The 27,661-nt window shown below is 50.6% G+C and overlaps 1 protein-coding gene across 1 annotated transcript in view; it reads right to left on the bottom strand.

Annotated features, from left to right (window-relative positions):
* Positions 1–27,661, bottom strand: part of UBE2O (ubiquitin conjugating enzyme E2 O) — a 620,140-nt gene that overhangs the window by 336,871 nt on the left and 255,608 nt on the right. The window lies entirely within an intron of this gene.

Raw genomic sequence — 27,661 nt, 5'->3', positions numbered from 1 at the left:
AGTTGCTGCATGTGTTTCGGGACCCTGCGTAACTCAGATCCATTTTTAAATTCTTTGATGCGCCTACTAGACAGCTTATTGTACAAGCTATGATTCTGTTTTAGTTAGATTACGCCAGTTCTCTTCTATTGGAAGCTAATCAGGCTGAACTCTCTAGACTTCAACGCGTTCAGAACGCTGCTGCCAGGGCTCTGGTTGGCTTACCTAGATTCTGCTCAGCCAAAAAAATTATTCACAAGCTCCACTGGCTTCCTGTTGCTCAGAGAATTAAGTTCAAGTCTCTTTGTCTTTCGTTCAAGATCCTGAAACACTCTTCCCCTCAGATTTTGAAGCATCTCATCTCTTCGTATGTTACATCACAGTCTCGGAGGTCCTCTGGACTCCACTTGGCTATAGTACCGCGTTTCAAGAGGTCTAGGATCGGCGGACGCTCTTTTAGAGTGCTTGCTGCCAAGTTATGGAACTCCCTTCCTGTTCATATCTGTGCGATTGACGGACTTTTGGCGTTCAGGAAGGCTGTTAAAACTTTCCTTTTTCCATTAGACCCCTAGTGTTGTTGTGTTTTGGGCTCCTGTTATTGCTTTTTCCCGGTTTTCTGTTCTGTCAGCGCCAGGAAGCCCCTTTGCTGGGGCATCTGTGCGCTCTACAAATCCGGCTAACATAACATAACATTGCACTTGTTGTCTTAGAAGAGTCTTCGAAGTATCACGAGATAGGTGACTCCTCCCCTGGACTACAGTGCGCATGGGCATCCTCTCCATCCTCAGATTGTTTTCCGCCATTGTGGCAGAGATGGAGATAGTAAAGTAAGAGATGGCCATGCCAGAGAGAATGCTGCAGCTGCTACAGGCACCGGGAGGCGGGCGATATGAATGTCAGCAGCCCTACATGCCAAGAACAGATACATACTGGTAAGTAGCATATTCCGTTCGAGGCATGTGGGATGCTGAATTCATATCTTGTGCATAGACTGTATAGCAGTATCTCCTCTAGCAGGGGCTACCGGTGCCAGCTGCAGCAGTTTGAAATAGAGTTTTGAGGGCAGCCTGGCCTACAGCAGCTTGCTGTTTTCTTTGTACATCTACACAGTAGTGTTTTGTGAAAGTGTGTATGGTGGTCCATGTGGCTGCCTTACAGATGTCTTCAAGAGGAATATTACCTAGGAAAGCCAAGGATGTCCCAATTTTCCTAGTGGAATGTGCTTTTGGGGGGACGGTTACAGTGTGTTTTGCCTTTTGATGGCATTGGATTCCCCTTGTGTTGTGGTGCAAAGGCAACAAACAGTTGCTTTGTTTACCGAAAGGATTTAGTTCTGTCCACAGAGTAAAGTAGAGCTCTCTTTACGTCTAGTGTGTGCAGGGCTCTCTCAGCTACTGACTGTGGATTTTAAAAGAACACTGGCAGTTCTATTGATTGGTTGATATGGAAATTGGATATAACCTTAGGCATAAGTTTAGGGTTTGTTCTGAGAACCACCCTATTGGCATGTACCTGCATGAAAGGCTCTTGAATTGTAAGCGCTTGTAATTCACTCACTCTTCTGAGTGAGGTGATGGTCACTAAGAATGCAGCTTTCCACGTTAGGAATGGTTGTTTGCATGAATGTAAAGGTTCGAAAGGAGGGCCCATGAGTCTGGTAAGCACTATATTGAGATTCCAGACTGGGGAAGGGGGTGCCTAGGAGGAATCACCCTTTTTAAACCCTCCATGAAAGCTTTGATTGCTGGTATTCTAAACAGTGAAAGGGGTTGTCTGTTTTGAAGGTATGCTGCTATGGCAGCAAGGTGTAGCCGTATTGAAGAGTATGCTAAGTTACATCTTTGTAGGTGCAGCAGGAAACAAATAATGTTTTGTATTGATTTGCTAATTGGTGCAGTAAATAACAAATCTTTTCCATCTAGCTGCATAGCACGCTCGTGTGGTTGGTCTTCTTGCCTCCTTAATGATATTCATGCAATCTGGGGGCAAGTTAAGGTATCCAAACTCTAAGACCTCAGGAGCCAGATCGCTAGGTTCATTTGGTTGGGATCTGGGTGTCTGATTTCTCCATGGTTCTGAGTTAGAAGATGAGGTGCGAGGTGCAGTCTTTGATGGGGAACTACTGGGAGTTCTAGGAACATTGTGTACTACGGTTGTCTCGCCCATGTGGGAGCAACTAGGATTAGTGTGAGGGAGTGTTGCCGCAGTTTGCGTGCCACCAGCGGGATCAGTGGTGCTGGGGGAAAAGCATACGCAAATCTGCCTGACCAGTTCATCCATATCGCATTGCCCTGTGACAATGGATGTGGGAATCTGTCGGCAAAGAATTGGAATTTCGAGTTTTCTTTTTTGGCGAACAGGTCTATTTCTGGTTGACCCCACTCCTCGAAGAATGGTTGGAGGACCTGAGGTTGAATCTCCCATTCGTGTAATTGCTGGCTGTGCCTGCTTAGCAGGTCGGCAACTTGATTGTCCTTCCCTGGAAGGTGTTGTGCTAGGAGAAAAATATTTTTGGGAATCGCCCACTTCCAGATGCTCTGTGCCAGATGGGACAGCTGTGAAGAGTGCGTTCCTCCCGGTTTCTGGATATAGTACATTGCGGTCATGTTGTCGGTCCGGATTAACACCGTCTTGCTGTACAAGTATTTCTGAAATGCTTTCAGGGCTAGGAATATCGCTAGCAACTCTAGTTGGTTGATATGCAGCCTTCTCTGCTTGTTTGTCCAGAACCCCTGTACTGTGTATTGAAGGAGATGGGCTCCCCAGCCTGTCAGTGATGCGTCCACTGTTAGTACTAGATGTGGAACCGGCTCTTGGAACAGTCGCCCCTTAGAAAGGTTTTGTGGGTTCCAACACTGCAGAGAGTTGTGAAAGCGACTGTCTACCAACACTAGGTCTTTCAGTGGTCTTTGAGCCTGGTTCCATTGCTGTGCTTGGCATTCCTGCAATGGGCGCATGTGAAGTCTGGCATGGGGGGCAATGAATATGCAGGAGGCCATCATGCCTTTGAGTTGCATGAAGATTTGGGCTGGCAAAGAGTGTTGTGGTAGGAATTGGCGAATGAGTGTCTGCATACTGGGTATCCTTGCAGAGTTTGGATACGCCTTTGCCACTGAGGTGTTTATGGTGGCTCCCAGGTACTGCTGTATGTGGGATGGTTGCAGATGTGATTTTGTGTAGTTGATTGAGAATCCTAGGCTGTGTAACAGCTGGATTGTTTGAGACTTGTGTGCTGCACATTGGTGGTACAATTTTGCTTGTATAAGCCAATCGTCCAGGTAAGGGTACATATGGACGTGCTGCCTCCTGAGATGTGCTGCTACGGTCGCAAAGCACTTTGTAAATACTCTTGGAGCCGTGGTAACCCCGAAGGGCAAAACCTTGAATTGGTAGTGTTGACCTTCTATTGTGACCCGAGGTATTTTCTGTGGGCTGGATGGATGGGTATGTGGAAGTACGCATCCTTGAGGTCCAGTGTTGCTAGGAAATCCCCCTGTTGTAGCAACGGGAGCACTTGATGTAATGTTATCATATGAAAGTGCTCCGACAGTATGTATTGATTTAGGGGTCTGAGGTCCAATTTTGGTCTGAGAGAGCCGTCCTTCTTGGGAAGAAGGAAATATAGGGAGTATACCCCTGTCCCTTGCTGTTGGAAAGGGACTTGCTCTATGGCCCCTTTTTCTAGCATGCAGTTCACCTCTTGTTGCAACAGGGTGATGTGTTCTTTGGACATTGGACGATATCTGGGCAGTATGTTTGGTGGTGTAGAAGTCAGTTCTAGGCAGTAGCCAGACTGGATAATTTCTCTCACCCACCTGTCTGTGGTAATTGTGTTCCAGACAGGTAGGAACTGTTGGAGTCTGCCTCCGACCGGTGTTAAGTTGTCTGGAGGTAGTGTAATAGAGTCACTGTTTGGAGGCAGTGGAGGCTCTGGTGTTATTGCCTCCACGTCGTCTTCCCTTGGTGTTGTTACCTCAGTAGCCTCCTCTTGTGTTTTTGGAAAAGGAACTTTGTGTGTTACCTTTATATGAGGCTGTTTGTGAGGGATGTCCTCGTGTATTTGCCCTGTATGAGGAGCGACGAAAGGAGCCCCTTTGTTGCTGAAATTGCAATTCCCCCATTGATTTTGCTGTCTCGGTGTCCTTTTTCATTTTATCCAAAATGGTGTCGACAGCAGGGCCAAATAAAAAGTCCTGATTAACAGGCTGGTTAAGGATAGTGGACTGTACCTCATTTTTAAAACCAGAAATACTCAACCATGCATGCCTGCGGAGTAGAACACTAGTGTTGATTGACCTAGCTGCAGTGTCTGCTGCGTCAAGCACACATTTGATGAAGGCGTTAGTTATGAATTTCCTCTCCTGTATGAGATCTTGGCCTTGTGCTTGGAAAGGCTCAGGTAGGTGTTGCATTAGGGTTTCTAGCTGGTCGTAATGCGCCCTGTCCTAACGAGCCAGTAGGGCTTGTGTATTAGTGATCCTCCACGAGTTACAGGCTTGTGCTGCTACTCTTTTCCCTGATGCCTCTAGTATTTTTGATCCTTTGTCTGGGGGAGGTGCCTCCCTGGTGGTTTGGGAGTTGGCTCGTTTACGTGCGTTGGCCACTACCAGTGAATTAAGTGGTAACTGCCCTTTGATGTAAGTAGGGTCTGTAGGGGCTGCCCTATACTTTGTTTCTATTCTGGGGTTGATGACCCGTGCCCTGGCTGTATCTTTAAATATGTCAGGTGCATGTTTTAGGACTCCTTTTAACATGGGAAGTGTTTTGACTCTTTTTCTGATGTGGGGAAGGTGTCAAACAAGAAATCTTCCTCTACGGGGTTGTTATGCATATCCACGTTGTAGAACTGTGCAGTTCTGTCTATGAGCTGATTAAAAACCACGGTGTCATTAGTAGGTGATGGATTAGTAGGATAAGAGGGCATATCAGGGATGGGAGTTGTAAGGGTCAGTTGGCTCTTCCCATGGTTCCTGTGATCCGGGGTCCTGTGGGAAGTCATATTGAGGCTGTGGCTCATCCCCTGTGTTACCCTAGTAGTCCCCGTGATGAGCGGGAGAGTAAGGAATATTAGGATTGAAAGGAGTAGTAGGCATGATAGGTTGAAAAGGAATGAAGGGTCTAGAAGGGGAAGTTCCAAAGTCCTTTTTCTTTAGTGGAATAGGGGACTGAGGTTCAAAGTCCAAAGGCCTCTTTTTCCTATGCAGGATGGTAACTTTACCAGTCTCTGTGTTGATAAAAAATTTTGCTTGGTCGTCCGAGGGATCTGGGAGGAAGAGTTCTTCCTCAACAGTCCTGGGTTGAGTCTCAGGCTTTGGTTTGTAGACTACTTTAGGTTTAGGAACAGACTATTTCGGCTCGGGCCTTTTTTCGTGTCGACTGTCTTTCGGGTTGACGCTTTTTTGTGCTCCGCAGGCTTCTTCGGGGAAGTGTTGTCTCCAGAGTCGATGTTTTTGTTGGCATCGACTGGAGACTTGTTTTTTCGGCTGAGTGTCCTTTCCGGAGTCGATTGTCATTTTTGGATCGACTAGTGTCTTCGGATCCGGTGTTTTCGGTCAGAATGGACGTTCTGGCTTGGACGCGGGCTTAGGTACGGCGCCTTTTGTCAGATCGACGTTTTACGGTGCCGAAGGCTTATTTGGGTCGGCGACCTTCTTTGGTTCGGCGCCCTTGGGTTGTGTGGCCTTGTTCGGGTCGACAACTGCTTTGGGTCGACAAGTTTGGGCTGCACGGCCTTCTTGGGGTCTTTTTCGGCTCGACGCTCTTTGGCTGTACGGCCACTTTCGGATCAACGCCCTTCGGGTCGGCGACCTTCTTTGGCTCTGGAACCTTCTTTGGGACGATGTTACTGGGCCCTGGGATTTCCGAAGGTTTCGGTTTTGGAGCCGAGCCGGATGGCGGGCCAATCGAAACTTTTTTATGATCTTGGCTAAGGCCTTTTGGCGATGCCTTGACTGGAGCCGTTGTTATCGGGGTAGATGGTGTCGGGGGCCGGGTACTCACGATTTGCCCCGGTGGGATGTCGTCATCTGAGTCAGAGTAGTCCTCTACGGTGACGATCTCTAGGTCAGAGTCTGGCGCCTCTTGTAGTTCTTTTTTTTTTTTTTTAATTTTTTGAAAACCTCTATTGTGCGAATAGAGGCATACAAATACGGGCCTACAACCAATCAGACCGGCCACGACACATTATGAACGCACAGGAGTCAACATTGAAGTTCCCCGGCAGTCACCCAGTGGTAAACAGGCAAGCAATCAAACATTAAGAGGCCGAATGTAACCGCTAGAAGCAGGATTAAATAAGGTTATTTTATAATATAGTAGGAAGTATAGCAGGATCAGTTGCAACTTTCGACATCTGAATTCCCATGGCGGACTATATGTAAAGCATCAATACAAAGGGGCCTTGATAAATGTGATAAATAGCAGCAATTGACAGAAATCAACTTATGGTCGCCCCATTTCAGATCAGTTCCCACCACGGCCCGCCAAACACCCCAAAATGCTCGTGTTACCTCACCCACAGGCTGCGGGTGCACAGGTGCCAAGTCGTGTCGGGTCTCGGCGTTGAAGTCTATGGAGCCTGGAGGAAAAGATGCTGCAGGCGGTCAGGAAGAAGATGTCCGGTGTGATTCAAGGGTGGATCAGTGAAGAGAAGAACCTGAAAGCAGAGGGGACAATGTTCAAAGTCACTAGCCGGTGACTGGAGTGGAACCAGATGTCGTTGTCGCGATCAGGTGAAGGTGGACGCTTGTCTCTGCAGCCACGTGGACCAGGTGGTGTCTTCGACGACCAGGATGGAGGCACGAGCTGTCCCACGCAGGCTCTCGCTGTCGGCGGTGTCTGCGTCGGATTCGGAGTCAACAGGCCTTGGCAAAGGCAACCCACGCGGTGAGTGGAAACGGCATCTGGAGTGGACCAGGAGGGTCCGGGGTGCTCCTCTTTTGGCAGGGAGCAAGGGCCAGTCTGGAGCAACCAGACCAGCAGTGAAGTTGTCGGGTTTCGTCGTCTAGGAGGTCACTAGCCACCCGGCAAGTGACCAGACAACGCGTCGAGCAGCAAACAAGCAGAAGGACCGCACGCAGCTCTAGTGGATGCTGGAGGGCTGGTCTTCGGTGCAGGAGCTGCTCGGGGTCGGGGCTTCTCAGTCCCCAAAGCACTTGGACGAGGAAACCTCTGAAGTTGTGCTGGAGCGAAGTGCTGCTTCTTTCAAGATGGCAGGTCCAACGTGTCTCGTCGCACCCATGGATCTCAGCTGTGCGGCAGATGTAGGTAGAGGTCGGAGAGGTCTGGGAATCCGGATCTCGTCGGGCTCTGAAGTCTGGATCCGGGAAGGAAGACGACAAAGTGAAGCCGCTGGACGCTTATGGTGCCTGCTTGTGCAGGGTGGACACTCCTTGCCCACAAGGGAGATTTCTTCAGTCTTCTGTGGAGCAGAACGTCGAAGTCCAGAGTTTCTTCTTGTAAAGTTGTTCAGGATAATCTAATTTGGAATGGGACCAGCTCCTACCTTTATCCGGCTAAAGGGGGCTGTACTACGACTAGGTCCCTCCTCTGGGTGGGACCAGGAAGGGGGGTGGTTACACCCCCTATCCTTTGTCCGGTCTTGCGCCAGCACTGGGGCTGGAGTGCCCCAGGAACTGGTTCAGACCGGTGTATGCACAGGGACACCTTGTGCGCCCCAGGTAGGTCTCATTCCTTTCAGCCCTGTCCTACCCAATACACAAAATCCTGTCTGGGGTGGTGCTAGCACCTCCCAAGGCAGGAAACCCTTTGTCCAAGCCTCCCTCGCTGGAAGGACTCCCAGCAGCAGGAGGTCAGACTTGTGTCTGTGGTGGCAGCATCCATTTTGTGATGCTGAGGCTCGAGTTAACTTTAACCGGGGTTCACAGTTACATACATGTCGTGTCCCTCTAGAAGGGTGGAATGCTACCCCCGTCACCAGAATTGGCGAGGGGGTAGTAATCCAATTCGTATGACACCTTACTCGACATGTTTTGATAATGCTATACCAAAGTTAGCAATAACCGCAAGGATTATAATGCACTTAAGAGTATATGGTATAGCGTTATCATGGAAACAGCTAAAGGACTTGGTTCCGAAAGCTGCAGACAGGCTCAGCTCATGCTAGAGCACCATCTCACATAATTCCAAGCACTCTGCCTTCAGGATTGATAAGGCCTGCAATAGGAGTGACTGATAGGAGGATATGTGTCCATTTTAGTGTTAGATATAGGGATACTATATCTAAAGCAAAGGGTGATTACACCACCTTGCCCCAGCTGATTGATCAGCCAGTTGTGTCAGATTTGGATGGCCAGCCAGGGGTGGCGTAATACATGCTGCAGCCCCTGGGAGGCCCTGGGTGCACTTATGCCCTGGTTACCTAAAGTACACTGTACAGGGACTGATAAGGTGACTCAGTATCCAATTAGATATGTACCTAGAGTACATGGAATCCATTTTACAGAGAGAGCAGTGGGCCTGGGGTCCTGAATAGCAGGGACCCAGGTCAACTAAGTCGAAAACCAGCAAAACACCAGGCAAAAAGTTGTGGGCAACCATAGTCAGATATCCACCTTCCTACATGGACGATGCGGAAGGGCGGGCCCGCCGCAACAATGTGCGCATTTTAGGAATTCCGGAGCGGAGTGAAGGGAGGAACCCCACGCAGTTTGTTGAGGATTGGCTGAAGAAGGTCGTGGGACCGCAAGATCTTACCCCGGTGTACAGCGTGGAGTGGGCGCACTGAATGCCAGCGAAGCCACCTAGACCGGGTGCGCCGCCGCGACTGTTGATAGCGCGCCTTCTGCACTACAAAGACAGAGACTCAGTGCTGAGAGTGGCGAGAGAAAAGGCACCACTGAGATATGAGGATAAGACCATCTCAGTATACCCAGACTTCACCCCGGCGGTTCAGAAGGCCAGGTCGACATTTCTGGGGATAAAGCGCAAACTGCGGGACAGAAACCTGAAATATGCACTGCTATTCCCGGCCCGCCTCAAAATAATACATGGAAACAAATCATATTTCCTTGACACACCTGAGGAGGCGGCGGAGTGGATGGAGGTGGCTCTGACACCGTTGAATACGCAGGACCCGTTTGAGGAGGACCAGGGTGGAGGACCTTTGCGCCAGGAGGAGCAGCGGGCTGACACAAGGGAAGACCACGCAAATGGGTCAACGGCGAGCGGAGGGACAACGTCGGCTCGACCTGGGAAGACACCGGAGATAGTCCATCTGACTGAGGCTGCGTGGCTGCATAAAGGGACAAATCGGACATGGGCAGCAACTCAGACACACACACGGAGGTGTCGGGCTCAGCTAACAGCCTGCAGCTCTTTCCCAAAATTTCTGCCCAAGTGGCGAATGACTTGATTGTAACCATAGAAGACTCCGGTTGGTAATATATGAGATATGCATAGGGATGAGAGTGGGCTAACAGGGAATGGGGACTCACTAGCTTAGGGCACGCTGTAGTAACACCAACAGGTCCCGATCAGGTGTAAGTGGGTACCACCCCCTCAAAGCATAGATATGTTCTTGAATTGTTTGCGATGGATCTATTGGTAACGGGACTGCTTCATTAACAGACGGATTTCGGGGCGGGGGGTTTGTGGTTCCCCCGGGGTATTTTTGTATGGTGGACAACTTTATTCGTGTTGGATTAGGGGGGGGCCCCTTTGTTAGGGCGGGGGGGGGGGGAGAGACCGGGAGCGCATGGACTATCGCCCTCCTCCGTTTCCCTGTTGTGTGGGGTTTCTTTTCTTTCTCCTTTTTCTCGGTTTCTTCTATATTTCGGGTTTGGTTCTCGGGCGACAGACACACTGCTGGGGGGGCGAGGGGGGCCGTAGTCATTTGCAGGGGTGCAGGGTGGGGGGTTGGGGGAGGGGATTTTTTGCTTTTATTTTGCTTCTATGGCCTTTCTCTTCTATCTTTTTGTCTTTTTCTTTTTCTGGGTCAGTGCAGTGGGTTTCCTTTGGTATCAATCACTGCTTTTTCATCTGTGCCTCAATTTTCGTGGTGCTTTCTGGGTCTTCGGGCAGGTGACTGCAGGCGCGAATTGACCGTAATGTCCCTTCACATCCTGACCTCCTGTTTCAGCGCCATTGATTTGATTGATTACTGTTTACTGTTGCCACGTTTACTATTTTGCCTGCCATTTTTCGCTGCTGGGAAATTGTCTGGCACCTGATCCTTCTATCTTATACTATAAAATAAAAAACCTTTTATATCCTGTTTTCCTAATTGGGCTGTTCAGTGACCGAGAGTATGCTAGCATGGAGATTCTGCTCCCCGAGGTGCTGCATGTGATTAAAATTGCTCTCTGTTTATTTATCTGCTTAGCGGCCGGCCCCGGGGGTTGTAGGCCCATACTTTTATTTGGTTGAAATGTCAATAAAGGTTTTAAAAAAAAAAAAAAAAATACTGCCTTCAGGGACTACTATGGGATGCTGTACGGCCCACACCGACAGCTATCAGAAGCGGCGTTTGAGGAGTTTATGGCAGAGTTTGACTTGCCACGACTGGAGGAGCAGCAGGGGGGGGGGGGGAGCTGGCACGACCTATCACGGTCGCGGAGATACGACAGGCCATACGTGCGCTTCCGCGGAATAAAACACCCGGGACGGAAGACCTCCTGGCCGAGTTCTATGAGGCCTACATCGACCTACTTGCCCCGCGCCTACATGTAGTGTACCAAGAAGCGCTGAAGTCACAAGGACTGCCACGGTCGTGCCTGCAGGCGTTGATAGTATCACTCCCGAAGCCGGGCAGGGATGGCTTGCAACTGGCTAACTATAGGCCTCTGTCCTTACTAAATACAGATTATAAAATACTGAGTAAGGTCCTTGCGACGAGGCTGGCCCAGTACATCCCGCAACTAATACACCCCGACCAATGCGGTTTCGTACCTGGCAGGAGTTTGGCCATGAACCTGCGGAGGCTCAGCCATCTCATGCTACACGACAAGCACCTGAGGGGACGGAGGGCTGTATTTCTCTGGACCTGAAACAGGCATTTGAATCCCTTAGATGGGATTTTATGTTTGCAACGTTCGCGAAGTTTGGGATACTACCAGAGTATGCCGCCTGGGTCCAGCTGTTGTACACCCGCCCAACAGCCCGGGTTCGCACGAATAGATGAATCTCGGCACAACTGGACATAGCGAAGGGAACCAGACAGGGATGCCCGTTATCCCCGCTATTGTTTATATTAGCACTTGAGACATTGCTATGTAAGCTTCAAATTTCGGCACACCACAGGGGCATAAGGAGAGCTGACAGTTCACGTGGTGTCGGCATATGCGGACGATATTATCCTATACTTACGAGACCTGAGGGGCGGGCTTGACCCTATCCCCGGAATCTTTGAGGACTTCCGGGCATTGTCGGGCATCACCATTTGTGAGCCTAAGTCCTACGGGTTCTGCTTCAACGCTTCCGAAGCGACTACCCGGTTGCCCTTCCCACCACACACTTTTCAGGTGGCGGAGACGACATTCCGGTACCTGGGGATACAGGTATACAGAGGGGCAAGGGATATGATCGATGGCAACCTGGGAAGAGCGATCACAACGCTGAAATCACAGGTACAATTCTGGACCGTGTTGCCTTTATCGGTGGCGGGTCGGGTGGCCATCTCTAAGATGGTAGTACTACCGAGTCTTATTTATTACTTCACGATACTGCCTTTCATGGCCCCCGCTTCTATGTTTAGGATGTTGAATACCATCCTTACGGAACTAGTGTGGGTGTCGGGACGGCGACGCATTAGTCTGACTAAACTGCAGCTTCCCACTGCGGCGGGCGGTATGGGGTCCCAGACTTGCAGGCATATAGCTATGCCTGCCAACTGCAGTGGCTGGCCTACTGGTTGGCGGGTCTCAACTTGCATGAAATTGGCATGTCAGAGGCGGATTGGGCGAGGGGAGTCATCCATACCCTGTTACTGCCAAGGGCGGAGATCCCTAGGTGGACGCCTCCCCTGCTTAGGCTCGTGATTACCTGCTGGAGGAGGGCGGTGAAATACACAACCCATACGTCCTCTTATGCCCCCACGATACCACTCTTGGGACTCCCGATAAGGACGGGCCCGCTGTCGAATCAGATACTCATTGCGTGGCACGACGCAGGAGTGATGCAGGTGGGGGGATCTGTTTGCGGATGGCCGGGTTATGTCTTTTGAGGACTTTCACGGCACACATCATACCCCGGGAGACTGTTTCTCTTGCACGCCGGAGTGAGACGTTCTATCGCGATGACATGGGTGCCGAACGGAGACGAACCACCCACGAACCCGCTGCTCACAATGCAGTACCTCATGGGATCGGGCAGTCACTTGACTAAATGGATAACGAGTGGTATACGAACGGGGAGGGCAACCCCGCTACAACCTTTGCGAGACAAGTGGGAAGGTGATATAGGGAGAACAGTCAGGGACAAGGAGTGGGAACGAATCCTCAAATTCCCAAAGAAAGTGTTGAGGAACCCGAAATTTAAATTCATCCAACTTATGGTCCTGCACAGGGCGTACCTAACACCCCATCGCTTACACGCAATATTCCCCAACACAGCTGCCACATGCCCCCGATGCGGCGCGGACGATGCGCGACTATTGCATAGGTTATGGAATTGCCCGAAACTGGGGTACTATTGGAAGATGGTCCATGATGCTTTAGTTAAACTGGCTCCTTCCAAACCGTACGCTTCTCTAGAGTATAACTTACTGGAGCTGGGACCTGCTGAACGGAAAAAAGCGTAGCAACACGTTTTACTGATCTGTCCCTGCTGCTTGCCAAGCGTACCAAAACAATGAGATGGAAGTCGGCTAGACCCAGAGGTGTGGAGGGCAGAAGTAGTGCGCTGGGGGAAAGCAGAGGGTATGACACTGCAGCGCGAAGAGCGTAGAGGCCTCAGGAAGATCCTAACGTCTTTAGATTGGAATGCTATGATGGGGGCCTTTGATGGGGGTGGCGACACTGCATCTAATTTATCAACTACTGATAGTTAGGGTGAAAGATGGTGTGCTCAGAGTATGTGGAGCTTCCTCTATAATTAGTGCCAACCCATGCTCCGTGGGTGAGGAGTTCTAGGTGCAAAGTATGAAGAACATATATGTATCATATTGTATATAGTCCTCTATAGGTTTGTGGCAGGACAATGATTGTGAACCAGCTATGCTCAGTTGGATCGCGTACTATGAATGATTACTGTGTCTAAATGTAAGTGCCGGGGGAGGGAATGAATGGGTGGGGGGAGTTTAAGAGAGAATAGTTGGGAATATGCAAAAATGAAAATGTTTGATGCATGACTCACTATTGCTGATGAACAAGAACTACAAAATACAGAACTTCTACTTATAACGGAGTTATTATATTTGTTCTTGCTTATTTTGCTAATAAAAAAGATTTTTTTTAAAAAGGGATAACAGAAAAGAGAAAAGGACGGTAAAGGAGTCCTGAAAGCTGTGATGGGTTGGGTGAAACCATCAGGCATTGCTAGTGATGATACATAAGTTAGTCTATTCTTCATGCTCAAGTTACTTACCTTCGGTAACAATATATCTGTAAGAAACATTAGTTAGTGTTAGATTCCTTACCTTAGAATACCCCAGGCGTCAGACTGGATCCGGAAAGTTTTCGTCAGCATTACCCCTGCACGTCGCTAGGAGTCGTCTGTGGCTCCGCGTCCGTCGTCGTGATCGCCGGGATGACGGAGTACTTGGGATGACGTTGGAGTACTTAAGACGCCGCCCTCGCGCGCAGACGTCGGTTCTGTACATAGCTTTCCGCGCCAGTAACGCAGAGCCATGATAGAAACAGACACTGGTGCCATGAAACTAGGGCCCTGAAAGGGATGTCCTTAACCCTAGATATCTGTTCGCAGAACAGAGAGGATGGGTGGGGCGGTAAGGAATCTAACACTAACTAATGTTTCTTACAGATGTATCGTTACCGAAGGTAAGTAACTTGTGCATCTGAAAGAAATAAGTTAGTGTTGGATTCCTTACCTTAGAATAGATACCCCCAGCAATACCAACCCTGGTGGTGGGTCTGCGAACCAAGATCACACCAGAAAATTCTGGAGATCAGAACAGCCAAAAAAAACATCTCTCCGGACTTGGCTGCCAGGCAGTAATGTCTAGCAAACGTGTGCAGCGAGGCCCACGTAGCTGCCCGACAGATGTCCTGCAAGGAAACTCCCCGACCCAGGGCAGTAGTAGCCTCCGTGGCCCGAGTGGAATGGGCGCGCAGCCCAACAGGAGGCTCCTTTTTCGCCAAGGAGTAGCAAACCTTGATGCACAAGACGACCCACCGAGAGATGGTCCGCTTGTGCACCGCCCGTCCCTTCTTAGCGCCCACGTAACCAACAAAGAGCTGGTCGTCCACCCAGAACTGGCGTGTGCGATCTAGATAGGAGAGCGCATGTTTTGGGTCCAGACGGTGGAGCCTCTCTTCCTCCTTCGAAGGATGCGGGGGCTTAAGAAAGAAGGTGGGCTAGGTGAGTGACTGCCCGAAGTGAAAGGCGGTGACCACCTTGGGCAGGAAAGAATGAAATGATGAAATGAATGAAACTTATATAGCGCACGACTTACCCTGGGGCATCTCCGCGCTTGCTTAGGGAACCCGTCCTGGTATTCCCCTGTGAGATAACCCTGGCAGGGTATCCACAAGGTGAAAGCCAGGCATCCCACCGCGAGGGGCCGTTGTGGAGATTAAGCAAGCTATTGCTCAGAGTCGCAGAGTATGAACCCGTGAGTCGAGAAGGCACCGGAGCGAGAATTAACGAGTCCGTGGAATTTTTGTGCCCAAGACCCGCCGAGGCGGGGAATTGAACCCTGGTCCAGGGCCGAACTCAAGCTCCAGGTCTGCCGCCTCTAACCCCTGAGCCACACTTCTCCGGACGAGGACGAGTCCTCAGAACAACTTTGTCCGGATGGACAGAGAGGAAAGGAGATTTTGAAAATAGAGCCTGGAGCTCACTCACTCTCCTGGCATAGGTGATAACAACCAGGAACAGATGTTTTAAGAGTCAGAAGATGAAGAGGACAGTTATAAAGTGGCTCAAATGGAGCGCACATCAGAAAAGACAGAACAAGGTTCAAGTCCCACTGAGGCATCACGAAGGGAACAGGAGGGAACATGTGTGTGATGCCTTTCAAGAATCTATTTACAACAGGGGACTTGAAAAGACAAGGCTGATCAGGAAGCCTTAAGAAGGCTGAAATGGCTGAGAGGTAGCCCTTGATGGTGCCCAGAGCAGAGCCCTGCTGGGCACGAGACAGAAGGAAGAGGAGAACCTCTGAAAGGGGGGCAAAGAGTGGATCTATAGCCTTTGCTGTGCACCATGCCACAAAATTGTTCCACCTGCAGGCTTATACCATTTTTGTAGAGTGACGCCTGGCTGCCAGAAACACATCACAGACTTCAGGAGGCAAGTCAAATGGCCTCAACTGTCGCTGCTCAATGTCCATGCATGTAGGTGGAGACTGGACAGGTTCGGGTGGAGGACCGTCCCCTGCTGCTGCGACAGGTGGTCCTCCTGAAGAGGCAGACGAAAGGGGGGGGGGGGAAAATCGATTGACATGCTGAGTAGCTCGTGATACCAGTATCTTCGTGTCCAGGCCGGAGCCACAAGGATGACTTGTGCCTGGTCTCGCCTGATCTTCAGCACTCTGGGCAGAGGTGGTAAGGCGTAAAACAGACCGCAGCCCAACCCGCGACGATAAGCGTCTCCAAGCGAATACCGCCTTGGAAATTCCAACGCGGAGAACTGAGGACATGCGCACGCTCTTCGGTGGCAAATACAACTAACCAAGGCTCTCCCCACTGCAGAAGACCTTGCGCCACGTCCGAGTTCAGACGCTATTCATGATCCATCATGCACCTGCGGCTGAGTTAGTCCGCCCTGGTGTTCAGGGAAGGATTAGTTACTTACCTGTAATCCTAGTTCTCTTCCAGGGGTATCCTCATCAAAGTCATAAGCATTAGAATATTCCCGCCAATGCGCGGGACCCCGGAAACAATATATTATATGTGCCCCACATATATATAGACATATATATATAAATATATATATATATATAAAAATAAGCAATTGCAGCCAAATAAAACAATAGAGCTGGAATATGCTGTGAAGAATTTCCACCATACAGTGTATTTTGCATTAGAAACATGAGAAACAACACCAATGCTTGTTTAGAAACTGTTTTAATGCTTAGAAAACAGTAGAAATTCTTATAACACACTGTAAGCATATACAGCTCCCAGGCTGCATTGCAAATACCCAGTCTAAAAAGACTGAAAAGCTAACTTGTAGCTGAATGTACTAAAACTGACGCCGTGCCTTTAAGGCACCTCTGCCCCTAGCTTCCCATCATGCCTCAGGGGTTACAGTTAGGTCAGTTGTTCTTTTCGGAGACTGAAAACCAAACCATGGTAATAACAGGTTAAACACATCTCCTATTTAATAAACAAAGTCCTTTGCCCGGGGAGGCGGGAGGGTTGCTTATGACTTTGATGAGGATACCCCTGGAAGAGAACTAGGATTACAGGTAAGTAACTAATCCTTCTCTTCCAGGGGATCCTCATCAATAGTCATAAGCATTAGAATAGAGTAGCGAGCCTCACCTCATCCCTGCGGGCAAAGGAATCAACAGATAACATTCATAGTCGTAGGCCCAAAAATAGGCCATATTCTACCCAAATAGGTTTCTCAAGGAGGCTTGCCCTACTTGAGAATCCGCTCTGGAATCAGACTCTAGGCAATAATGCCTTGTAAAGGTATGGACTGATTTCCATGTAGCAGCCTTGCATATTTCTAACATAGGAATGTCATGCAAAAAACGCTATTGTGGCTGCTTTCCCTCTAGTGGAATGAGCTTTGGGTGATTGTAACAAAGGTTTGCCAGCCAGCTGGTATGCTAGTTTGATACATGAGACAATCCATCTGGAGATGGATCTTTTGGCTGCTGCAAACCCGGTCCTCATTGAACCATAATTGACAAAGTGTTGGTCTGTCTTTCTGGTGTCCTTCGTTCTTTCTAGATAAAACTTGAGCACCCGTTTAAGATCCAACGAGTGCAACGACCTCTCAGCTGGGGTCGATGGGTTAGGAAAGAACGAAGGAAGGGTAATCGTTTGATTTATATGAAAATCCGATACCACTTTTGGAAGGAAAGATGGGTGAGCCCTCATTACCACTCTGTTGTGGTGAAACACAGTGTAAGGTTCCTTGGTGCAGAGTGCTTGTATCTCGCTAACCCTGCGCGCAGAGGTTATTGCCACCAAGAAGGCCGCCTTCCAAGTGAGATGCTGCAAGGAGGCCTTGTGTATAGGCTCAAACGGTGTAGACATCAGCCTGGAGAGAACCAGGTTCAACTCCCAGGGAGGAGAAGTATTTCTCACAGGGGGATAGACCTTCTTTAATCCCTGAAGGAAATCCTTAACCACTGGGACCTGAAAAAACTATGTTTGTGTAGGTGATTTTCTGTACGCTACTATGGCGGATAGGTGAACCCTAATAGAAGCGTATTTCAACCCTGATGTAGCTAAGTAAAGGAGGTATGGAAGGACTACCTCTTCTTGGCCTTTGGTGGGATCAAAGCCATGGTCCTTACAACAAATGAAAAATCTTTTCCACTTGAACGCATAAGACGCCCTTGTGGAAGGTCTCTTTGCCTCTCTTAAAATATCCATACATTCTGGGGGTAGATTTAAGTGTCCATATTGCAAGACCTGAGGAGCCATGCAGTCAGGTTCAGCGACGGGAGTTTGGGATGCAGGATCCTCCCGTTCATTTTGCTCAACAGGTCTGGCCTGCACGGCAGGCGTCTGTGTGGACACAGCGACAGATGTAACAGGTCTGGATACCACCATTGTCGCGGCCAATCCGGAGCAATTAGGATCATGTCCATGCTCGATCTGATGAGCTTGGCCACCACCTTCGGAATCAGTGCCAGAGGAGGAAACGCGTAGGCGAACATTCCTGTCCACTCCAGCAGGAGAGCGTTCCCTTGCGTCCCTGGCCCGTGGAACCTGGACGCGAAGGCGCGGCATTTGGCGTTTTTGTCGTCCGCAAATAAGTCTATGTCTGGACGACCCCAGCAACGGAAGAGTTCTTCGACTACTTCGTCGTTTAGCACCCAGTCTGGCTGATCTTCGAAGTGCCTGCTGAGTGCGTCCGCTTTTGTGTTTAGCTCGCCTGGAAGGTGTACTGCCACCACCGACAGTCCCCGAGCCAGAAGCCAGTGCCAGATTGTCTGGGCCTCCAGAGACATAGGGCGAGATCGAGTTCCTCCCTGCTTGTTCAGATAGAACATAGTTGTAGTGTTGTCCGTCTGAACCAGGATTTTGTCCGTTGTTATTGCTGGAAGGAACGCTTTGAGCGCCAGATGAACTGCTCGAAGTTCCAGCATGTTGATGTGGTATGTCTGAAGGTTGGTCGACCAGCGACCCTGAATCTGAAGATGACCCATGTGAGCACCCCAGCCTTCTAGAGATGCGTCCGTTACCACAGACAGCGAAGGAAGAGGTTGTTGAAAAGTGACTCCCTGCAAGACATTCCGAGGGCGAGTCCACCACTGTATTGAGCTCAGTGCTGCTTGAGATAGGATGATTCGATCCTCCCAATCTCCAGTCGCTTGGTCCCACTGATCTTCCACAGACTCTTGTAGAGGTTGCATCCTCAACCTGGCGTTCGGTATTAGGAAGATGCAGGACGCCATGGAGCCCAATAGAGACGCTACTTCTCGCACCTTTGGACGAGGAAACTGAAGTAACTTTCTGCATTTCTGCCCCATGGAAGATAGTCTCTCCTGCGAAGGAAACGCTCTTCCTAACTTTGTGTCTAGAACTGCTCCCAGATAGTGGATAGCTTGCGTGGGCTGCAGGACCGATTTTTCTGTGTTCACGTGGAGGCCGAGCCTGTGTAGTTGTTGAAGAGACAGGTGACAGTCTTTGGTGGCTTGATGAGGGGACGGACTCTTCAGGAGCCAGTCGTCTAGATATGGGTACACAAAGAGACCTTTTTTGTGCAGACATGCCGCTACCACTGCCATGCACTTGGTGAATACCCTTGGTGCGGATTTTAGTCTGAAGGGAAGCACTTTGTATTGATAATGCTTGTTCCCTACCAGAAATCTCAAGTACTTCCGATGACCTGGTGTTATAGTAATGTGGAAGTACACGTCCTGTAAATCCACGAACACATCCAATCTCCAATTTGTAGATGAGGACATATCTGATGAAGTGCCAGCATGCGAAACTTCTCTTTGACCACCACCTTGTTGAGGGTTCGAAGATCCAAAATCGGTCTGAACTTGTCCTCTTGGTCTCTTTTGGGGACTAGAAAATACCTTGAGTACACTCCTCTCCCCCTTTGGGATGGGGGTACCTCTTCGATTGCGTTTTTCTTTAAGAGGACGCTCACCTCTTTTGAGGAGTTTTAGATGGTACGAGCGAGTCTTTTTTGGAGGAATCGGTTGTGGTCTCTTCCGGAAACGTAGCGCATATCCATTGCGCAGTATATTCAGCACCCACTGATCTTTTGTGATGCTGACCCACTCTGCCAGGTGTTGCGAAGCACTTCCTCCCACTGGAGTGGGTAACGGCACCAGAGGAAGCCACTACTCAGGCCTTGCCTCCTCTAGGCATGGTAGAGGACTGATGATGTCCGCCTCTGCCCGATTTTCCTCCTCTGTATTGCGCCTTCCCTTGTGGCTTGTTTTGAGACCATTGAGGGGTTTAAACCCTCTGTTGGCCTCCCCGGTTCTTGTTGGTCTTGAAGCGTCGCTTGAACGGCTCTTTCTTTTTCTCCAGACCAACCGCCTTCACTGTGTCCAATTCTGTTTTCATGCGGGTCATTTCCTGATCGGCATGCTCCCCGAAGAGTGAAGATCCTGAGAAGGGCAGATTGAGGATGCGCTGCTGGGCATCTGGTTTGAGACCAGTTAAACGCAGCCAAGAAGATCTCCTCGCACATACCCCATGTGAGTAGGCATGTCCTGCTAGAAGGGCGTTATCTGCAGATGAACTAATTATTTGGTTCGCCACCAAACAGCCCTCCGTCACTGTTTCCTCAAAGTCCTTCTGGTCCTCCTTGGGCAATTTCTCTTTGAATCGTTCCATGGAGTCCCATAGAGCTCTATCGTACCTTCCGAGAAGTGCTGATGCACTAGAGACTTTCAGGGATGAAGCTGCTGTGCTGCATACCCTGCGTCCCCAAGAATCTTGCGTCTTGCTGTCTTTGTCAGGAGGAACTGAAGAAGAAGGAGCGACTGTGTGATTCTTCTTAGCTGAGGCTACTATAACTGAGTCCGCCGCAGGCTCTCCCTTCACAAAGATAGGATCCGAGTCGGCCGGCCTATATTTCTTTTGGATACGTGCCGGTACCGCCTGATCGTTGCTGGCGTGAGGAAAACCTCTTTGATTGGGTCCATTATCCCTGGAACCAATGGGAGCAAAGGCCGTGTATATGATTTGTGACTAAGGGTCTCAAAAATCACAGTAGTGGACACCTCTGGAACAGCCATCTCTATATTAAGTTTGTGAGCACCCCTTTGTAAGACGTCCAGATACGTGTTGACGTCGTCAAGCGGGGAAGCTCTGGAGCGAGGGCTGTCTGCCAGCGTTGGAGAGTAATCCCCCTTTAGAAGATCTAGATGAAGAGGAAGAGGAGGATGATGGAGTTCTCCTCCTCCTGTGGTGAGATTTCTCCTTCCTCACAGGTGATCTTCTAGGTCGTTCTTCCCTTCGAGGAGAACGCGATTCCCTCTGATGCTCCCTTCGTGGAGATCTCGATCTCTCAGTCCGTATCCCTTCTCGGTGTTCGAGATCTGGGTTGCTCCCTCCTTGGTGATCGGGAGACCCTGGGGATATGCGACCTGTCCGCTCTCCTCTCTCGTGAGCATAATCGGTGACTGGTAGGACTCTGTCTGTCTGCCTCTTCTGCCAGCTGCTCAAGAGGGGACCTGCGTTCTGGACTCAAGTACCTTCGTAGTCTCTCCGTCGCTCCAGAATCCTTCCATTTACTCAACGGACCATACCATCTTGGCGAGAGTCTTGCCTGTGTGATATACCGCCGTTGGGGTGTCTTTTGCACCGGACTCCTACTCCTAGAAGAGGACCTCGATGAACCAGAGGTACTTAAGGAGGAATGGTAAGAAGCAGATTGTGTCACTAGGACTGTCGAAGGCACTGAAGGAGATCTCCGTCTCACCGGTGTTGGAGGACGTCTCAAAAGTCTTTCCCTCGACGTCGAACGCCTCTGCGGCGTCGACGGAGTGATAACCTTCGACGTCGAATGCTTAGACGTTGACCTGTGGTCCCTCGACGTCGATCGGCGATGATGAGCCGACGACGGAGTCTTCTCCCTTGACGTCGAACGGCGCCGTCCTGCCTTCGACGGGGTTCTCGACGTCGACCGGCGTTGCCCTGCCGTCGACGGAGGTCTCGACGTCGACCGACCTTGGTCTGTCGGCGACGGAGATGTCAATCGACGTTGTCCTGTCGTCGACGATGCCCTCGACGTCGACCTGACATGTGGCGACGGCAGAGGATCGGACATCCTCGACGTCGAGCGCCGACGCGCCGTCGATGAAGATCCCTTCCTCGACGGCGAGCGTTCGAGGGGGCTCTTGCTCCTCGACGCCGAGCGCCTCCGTGGAGACGTCGGCGGAGGTGTCACACTCTTAGAAGCCTGTCGAAGTTGAGACGACGGCGGGTGTGATCTGTGCCTCGACGCCGATCGTCGCCTGGTTGACGACGGCGGAGCTTTCTTCATCGTCGGTGAACTTCTTTTCGGCGACGACTTCCTCATCGACGCCGGTCTCGACGTCAGAGTTTTTTCTCTCGAACTGTCCATCAGATGTTGTTTTTTCAGCGCCGCGCCCGGTGCGGAGGTTGATGGACGCTCTGACTTGCCTTTGGAGGGAGTTCTGGGTCTCTTTGAACTCTTCCTCTCTGTAGATCTTCCTCTCATGGATCTCTGAGCCAGACCATAGAGCCTGTTCCTCTCTCTGTCTTTAAGAGTCCTGTCAGACAGATTTTTACAATGTGAACAGTCTTTAGGATCATGATCCTCTGGCAAGCATAAAATACAGACCTCATGAGAGTCTGTTTTTGCCTTCTTGTGGCCACAAGAAGGGCAATCATCAAATAATGAGGGCATCCTGACAGGAAAACCTCACAAAAAAATCGACTGCTAAGCAGTTATTTACTTGACCCTGATGTTAAAAGTCAAAGTAAATCAAAAAAAATTGTTCTTTAGAAGACTTTCTGACTGAAAAAGGCAGAAAAGTGTGGAGCTGTGAATCCAGGGTCCTTCCTGAAGGAGCCGGAAAGAACAACTGACCTAACTGTAACCCCTGAGGCATGATGGGAAGCTAGGGGCAGAGGTGCCTTAAAGGCACGGCGTCAGTTTTAGTACATTCAGCTACAAGTTAGCTTTTCAGTCTTTTTAGACTGGGTATTTGCAATGCAGCCTGGGAGCTGTATATGCTTACAGTGTGTTATAAGAATTTCTACTGTTTTCTAAGCATTAAAACAGTTTCTAAACAAGCATTGGTGTTGTTTCACATGTTTCTAATGCAAAATACACTGTATGGTGGAAATTCTTCACAGCATATTCCAGCTCTATTGTTTTATTTGGCTGCAATTGCTTATTTTTATATATATATATTTATATATATATATATATATATATATATGTCTATATATATATATGTGTGGCACATATAATATATTGTTTCCGGGGTCCCGCGCATGGGCGGGAATATTCTAATGCTTATGACTTTAATGAGGATCCCCTGGAAGAGAACCTGCTAGGTGTTGAACCACCAGGGTGATGCCCTGGTGTTCCAGCCATGTCCAGAGGCGCAGAGCCTCCTGACAGAGGGTCAAAGACCCCACCCGCCCTGTTTGTTGCAGCACCACATGGGGGTGGTGTTGTCTGAACACCTGCACTACACTTCCCCGGACAGAGGGAAGGAATGCCTTCAGTGCAAGACGGATCGCCGCAAGCTCCAGAAGGTTGATATGGAGCCGGGCCTCTGCCGGAGACCAGAGGCCTCTGATCTCCCTCTCTCCCATGTGCCCCCCCCATCCCAGGAGGGACGCATCTGTCACCACTACGTGCTCCGGTTGGGGAAGCGAGAGATCTGCTGCTGAACCGTATGCGGTTCGCGAACCACCACTGCAACTGGCTCGCAGTGCCCTCCGAGATCAGGACATGGTCGGAAAGGTTGCCCTGATGCTGTGTCCACTGAAACTTCAGGTCCCACTGCAGAGCCCGCATCCGCCACCTGGCGTGATGCACCAGAAGAATAAATGAGGCCATCAGCCCCAGGAGCCACAGCGTCAACCTGACCGAGACCTGTGATGAAGGCTGAAAGTTCAGAATCAGAGCCTGAATATCCCGAACCTGCTGTTCGGGAGGATAAACCCGAAACTGCGCCGAGTCCAGAATCGCTCCGATGAAGAGGAGCTTATGAGAGGGGCACAGGTGTGACTTCGGCACATTGATGGAGAACCCCAGCAGGTGCAGGAGGTCGGCCGTAGTCTGGAGGTGGCTGACGACTGTCTGGGGCGAGCCCGCTTTCAACAACCAGTCGTCGAGATAGGGGAAGACTGAGACTCCCGATCTGCGCAGATAAGCTGCAGCCATCACTTTCCTGAACACCCGAGGGGCCATGGTGAGGCAGAAGGGGAGCACGTTAAACTGAAAATGCGTGTGGCCTACCGTGAACCGCAGGTAACGCCGGTGGGCCGGCAGGACGGGAATATGGAAATACACGTCCTGCAAGTCCAACGCTACCATCCATTCTCCAGGGCAGCAAGGACCTGAGCTAAAGTCAGCATCTTGAACTTCTCCTTCTGGAGGAAGTCGTTGACGCTATGTAGGTCCAAGATAGGGCGTAGGCCTCCTTTGCCCTTCTTGGGTACCAGAAAGTGGTGAAGTAGTGTGGCTCACTGGTTAGAGGCGGCAGACCCGAGAGCAGAGGACGGCCCGGGACCAGGGTTCGATTCCCGGCGCGGCAGGTTTCTGGACCAGGGTCAGCGGACTCGATAATTCTCTCGCCTCGGTGCCCACTCTGATCAGCGATCACACTCGGCAACTCTGGGCATTAGCTTGTCTCATCTTCACTAACGGCCCCACCAGACCGCCGGGGATGCCTGGTCTCACCCTGGAGATACCCATTAAGGGACCATCTCAGGGAAGCCAGGAAGGGTTTCGCAGCGGTCGAAGCGCCTTGGGACCCTACGGGTAAGTAGTGCGCTATATAAATGCCAATACATTTACATTTACATTTACAAAGTAGTGGGAGTAACAACCACGTACTACTTCTGGCCCAGGAGCGCGCTCGACGGCCTCCTTAGCCAAGAGGGCCGCAACGTCCTCCCGCAGAAGTTGCATGTGATCCCCAGACATGCGGTGGTACTGCGGTGGCATGGCTGGAGGGGTCGCCTCAAAGGGGAGGAAGTAGCCCCTTCAGACGATTTGCAGCACCCACCTGTCCGACGTGATGGTACACCAGTGGGAGAGTTGATGGTGGACCCAGCCCCCCACTGGCGACGAAAGGGCCTGAAAGGCCGGACTAGGAATGCTTAGAGGCAGATGTCGCAGGGGCGGGTGTGGACTGACCCTGCCGGTGACCCCCAGTCCCGCCACAGCGGTAACCACGTCCGCGACCGCGTTGAGCCTGGGTTTGCGGTCTGTGGCTGGCTGGACATTTGGGGGGGCGCCCCTTACTTGGCCACGAAAGGAGCGAAAAGTGAAAGTTTGCTGGCATTGGCCTAGACCCGAGGACTTGGCCGTAGCCCTGGAGTCCTTTAAACGCTCCAGCGCACTATTCGCCTTGTCGCCAAAGAGGCGACTGCCATCAAAGGGCATGTCCATGAGGGTTCAAACGAGGCAGACGCACGGCGCTACAAGCAGTAAGAACGTATCCAGTTCCTGCAAGGCCATCAGTTAATATATGCCCGTTTGAAGTGGGTTTTAAAACGATTTCAGATACAAGGTTAGAAAAGAAGAAGAAAAATACCAGACAAACAGGAAGATAAAAGAACCCCATAGGAGGAGTCCCTCTAAAGACAAAAAGGTACATGTTCCTAACAAAGAAAAAGACCAGACAAACTTGGATATAATAGAACCCCGAAGAAGGAGTTTTTGAGGAAGAAAAAAAGGCCAAACCAGCCAAAGCTAAAAACTTCTTTTAATCTAATTGTCCTGGAACGACGCCACGGGCGCCCAGTCACTATCTTTTGCTAGAGGATTTATGGAACCATCCTTCCTCCACCCTAAGGGAGAGCGAAGCCCTGCCTGTACAGGGAAAACCCCAACTAAGAAGTCCTGAAGAAGGTGCCACCTTATTAAGTGGATAGCACCGAAACGCGTCGACGCAGTTGTATACGAGAGAATCCACTTAAGCCTAAATACACACGGGATGTACATGCAATTTTGTCACACTTGTGTAAGATCGTACATGTAACGTTAGGCCAGTGGATCTAGTAATCAATTGTGGTAGAAATATTCAAGTACCACTGTTTTAAAGGGGGTCTGTTTACTTTGCTGTTGATTTTGATATCTTCTATTGTATATGATAGATAATGTGTTGTGTATGAATTTATATGCTTTACCACTATTTCGTATGTTCATATTTTATTAACTTTTTACGTTTCAGGGAAAGATCCTTTGAAATTTTAAACGTATGTTTTTTTATTGTAAAATATCGGTTGTTTTAATAAAGTACTAGATTGTTAACAAACATTTTCTCTGTGGAAATCATTATGTTAATACTTTCCTGCCAGACAGTGTTCTATAGTAGTCTGTAAATTAGATACTATAGTGCAACTGCTAGGGTTTAGACATCACAGCCCATCAAACCTATTCCAGGGATTTCCTTTTGACTTTATGTCCATGAGGGTGGCCTGGACATCACCCAAAAAATTAGCGGAGTTCAGCGAGGCGTGGCAGCGAACCACCACCATCGTTGCAATCGCCCTACCCAGCGAGACCGTTGTGTCTAGTCCACACCATATGGAATAGCGTGCTGCATCCCACCCTTCCGCAAGGGCTTGGACGAGCATTGTGGCAGCACCTCCGCAACCGTATCCTACAGAGAGTGGGTGTAACGGCCCAAAAGGCAGGCGGTGTTGACAGACCGCAGCCCCAAACTCAAGTAGAACAGTTTCTTCCCAAACTGATAGTACCTTTTGGATTCCCGATCCGGAGGAGTGGTCGGGAATGCAGTCTGGGAGGTAGAGGCTTGGATCACCAGGCTCTCAGGGGTGGGGTGAACGGACAGGAAGCTAGGGTCACCCGGAGCAGGGTGGTGGCGTCGAGCCACGTTCAGATCCATAGGGAGGTCTGTGGGGGTCTTGGACCAGGTGCCCAACAGAACGTCGGTGAGGGCTTCGTTGAACAGCAGTAGAGGATCCGAGGAGCTTGCCTGCGGTTTGAGCACCTCAGTGAGGATGTAAGTAATCACGGCCGCAACAGGGAGCTCAAGAGCCAAGGCCTTGGCCGCCCTGTTACACACCACGCTGTAAGCAGCCCCCTCCTCCGCAGTTACGGAGGGAGGAGAGTCGAATCCAGTGTCAGGCGAAGTATCCAGACCACTGACCTCCACTAGCTCGTCTGCCCAGTCCTGGCTCAACTGGCACTGCAGTGCCTGAGGGTCCTCAGACCCCTCCCAGTCCCCCTTGTCATCCATCTCCTGATAGTCAGAGAAAGATGATGGAGCCAGGTCATAGGTGAATTGCTCACCTGTCAGCGCCGGAGACTGCATCGGACGCCGCCGGTCTGACGCCCTACCTGGACCGGGGCTGGTGACGACGGCGTCTGGGGACGGCGTCGTGGGTGACATCCTCTGGGTTGGCGCCAGCGTAGGAGTTGTGAGGTCGACTGGCAACGACCCAGATCCAGATCCTGCGGCGTCGGGACCGAAGTAGACAACGGCACCGGGGCCGAAGCACCCGACGGCACCGGGGCCGAAGCCGCCAGCCCGCTAGGACCCCCAGATGGACCAGAGGGGCCCGAAGGCGCCTTGACAGGGTCCGACGGAGGGAAGTGAGTCCTCATGGCCACGAATTAGTCACGTATTTCCTCCAGCGTCGCGTGCAGCCCAGGGACCAGCGGGTGTGGAGCTGGACGCGGCGCTTGCGGCTCCAGAGGAGCAGCGTGGGCGGTGTCGCCCGAACCCCCGGCGCGTCGCGTGAGCTTCGGGGGAGTCGGAAGAGCGAGGTCTCCTCTTCGACTTCTTTTTAGAGTGCCTTGACTTACCAGAGGACTTGGAGCCCGACAAGTGGTGTTGACTCGTCGAGCGGTGATGACCACTTACGGAACCACTCCTGCCTAGCCTTCGAGGACAAGGCCTGGCAGTCGGGGACGACTTGTAATCTTGGTCGGCCCGAGACAAAAAAGGCACCGACGGTGGGTGTCGGTCACCGACATCAAGCGGTGACAGTCCTCGCAAGGTTTTAAAACCAGGCATCACTATCGGCACCGCGAGTCGAAGGTAGAGTCGAGAATCGATCAAAATTATCAAAAAAGTTAGTCAAAAAATGACTAGGAGTACTGCTCTTTCCGGATCAGCGCTTACTGGCGCAGAAAAGAGAAGAACGGACGTCAGCGCGCGAGGACGGCGTCTAAGTACTCAATCGACGTCATCCCAGAGATCACAATGCAG

This window comes from Lissotriton vulgaris, chromosome 7 (genome assembly GCF_964263255.1).
Source record: "Lissotriton vulgaris chromosome 7, aLisVul1.2, whole genome shotgun sequence".
NCBI lineage: Eukaryota > Metazoa > Chordata > Amphibia > Caudata > Salamandridae > Lissotriton > Lissotriton vulgaris.
Note: the sequence above shows the minus strand (reverse complement) of the source record. Positions and strands in the feature narration are given on the sequence as shown.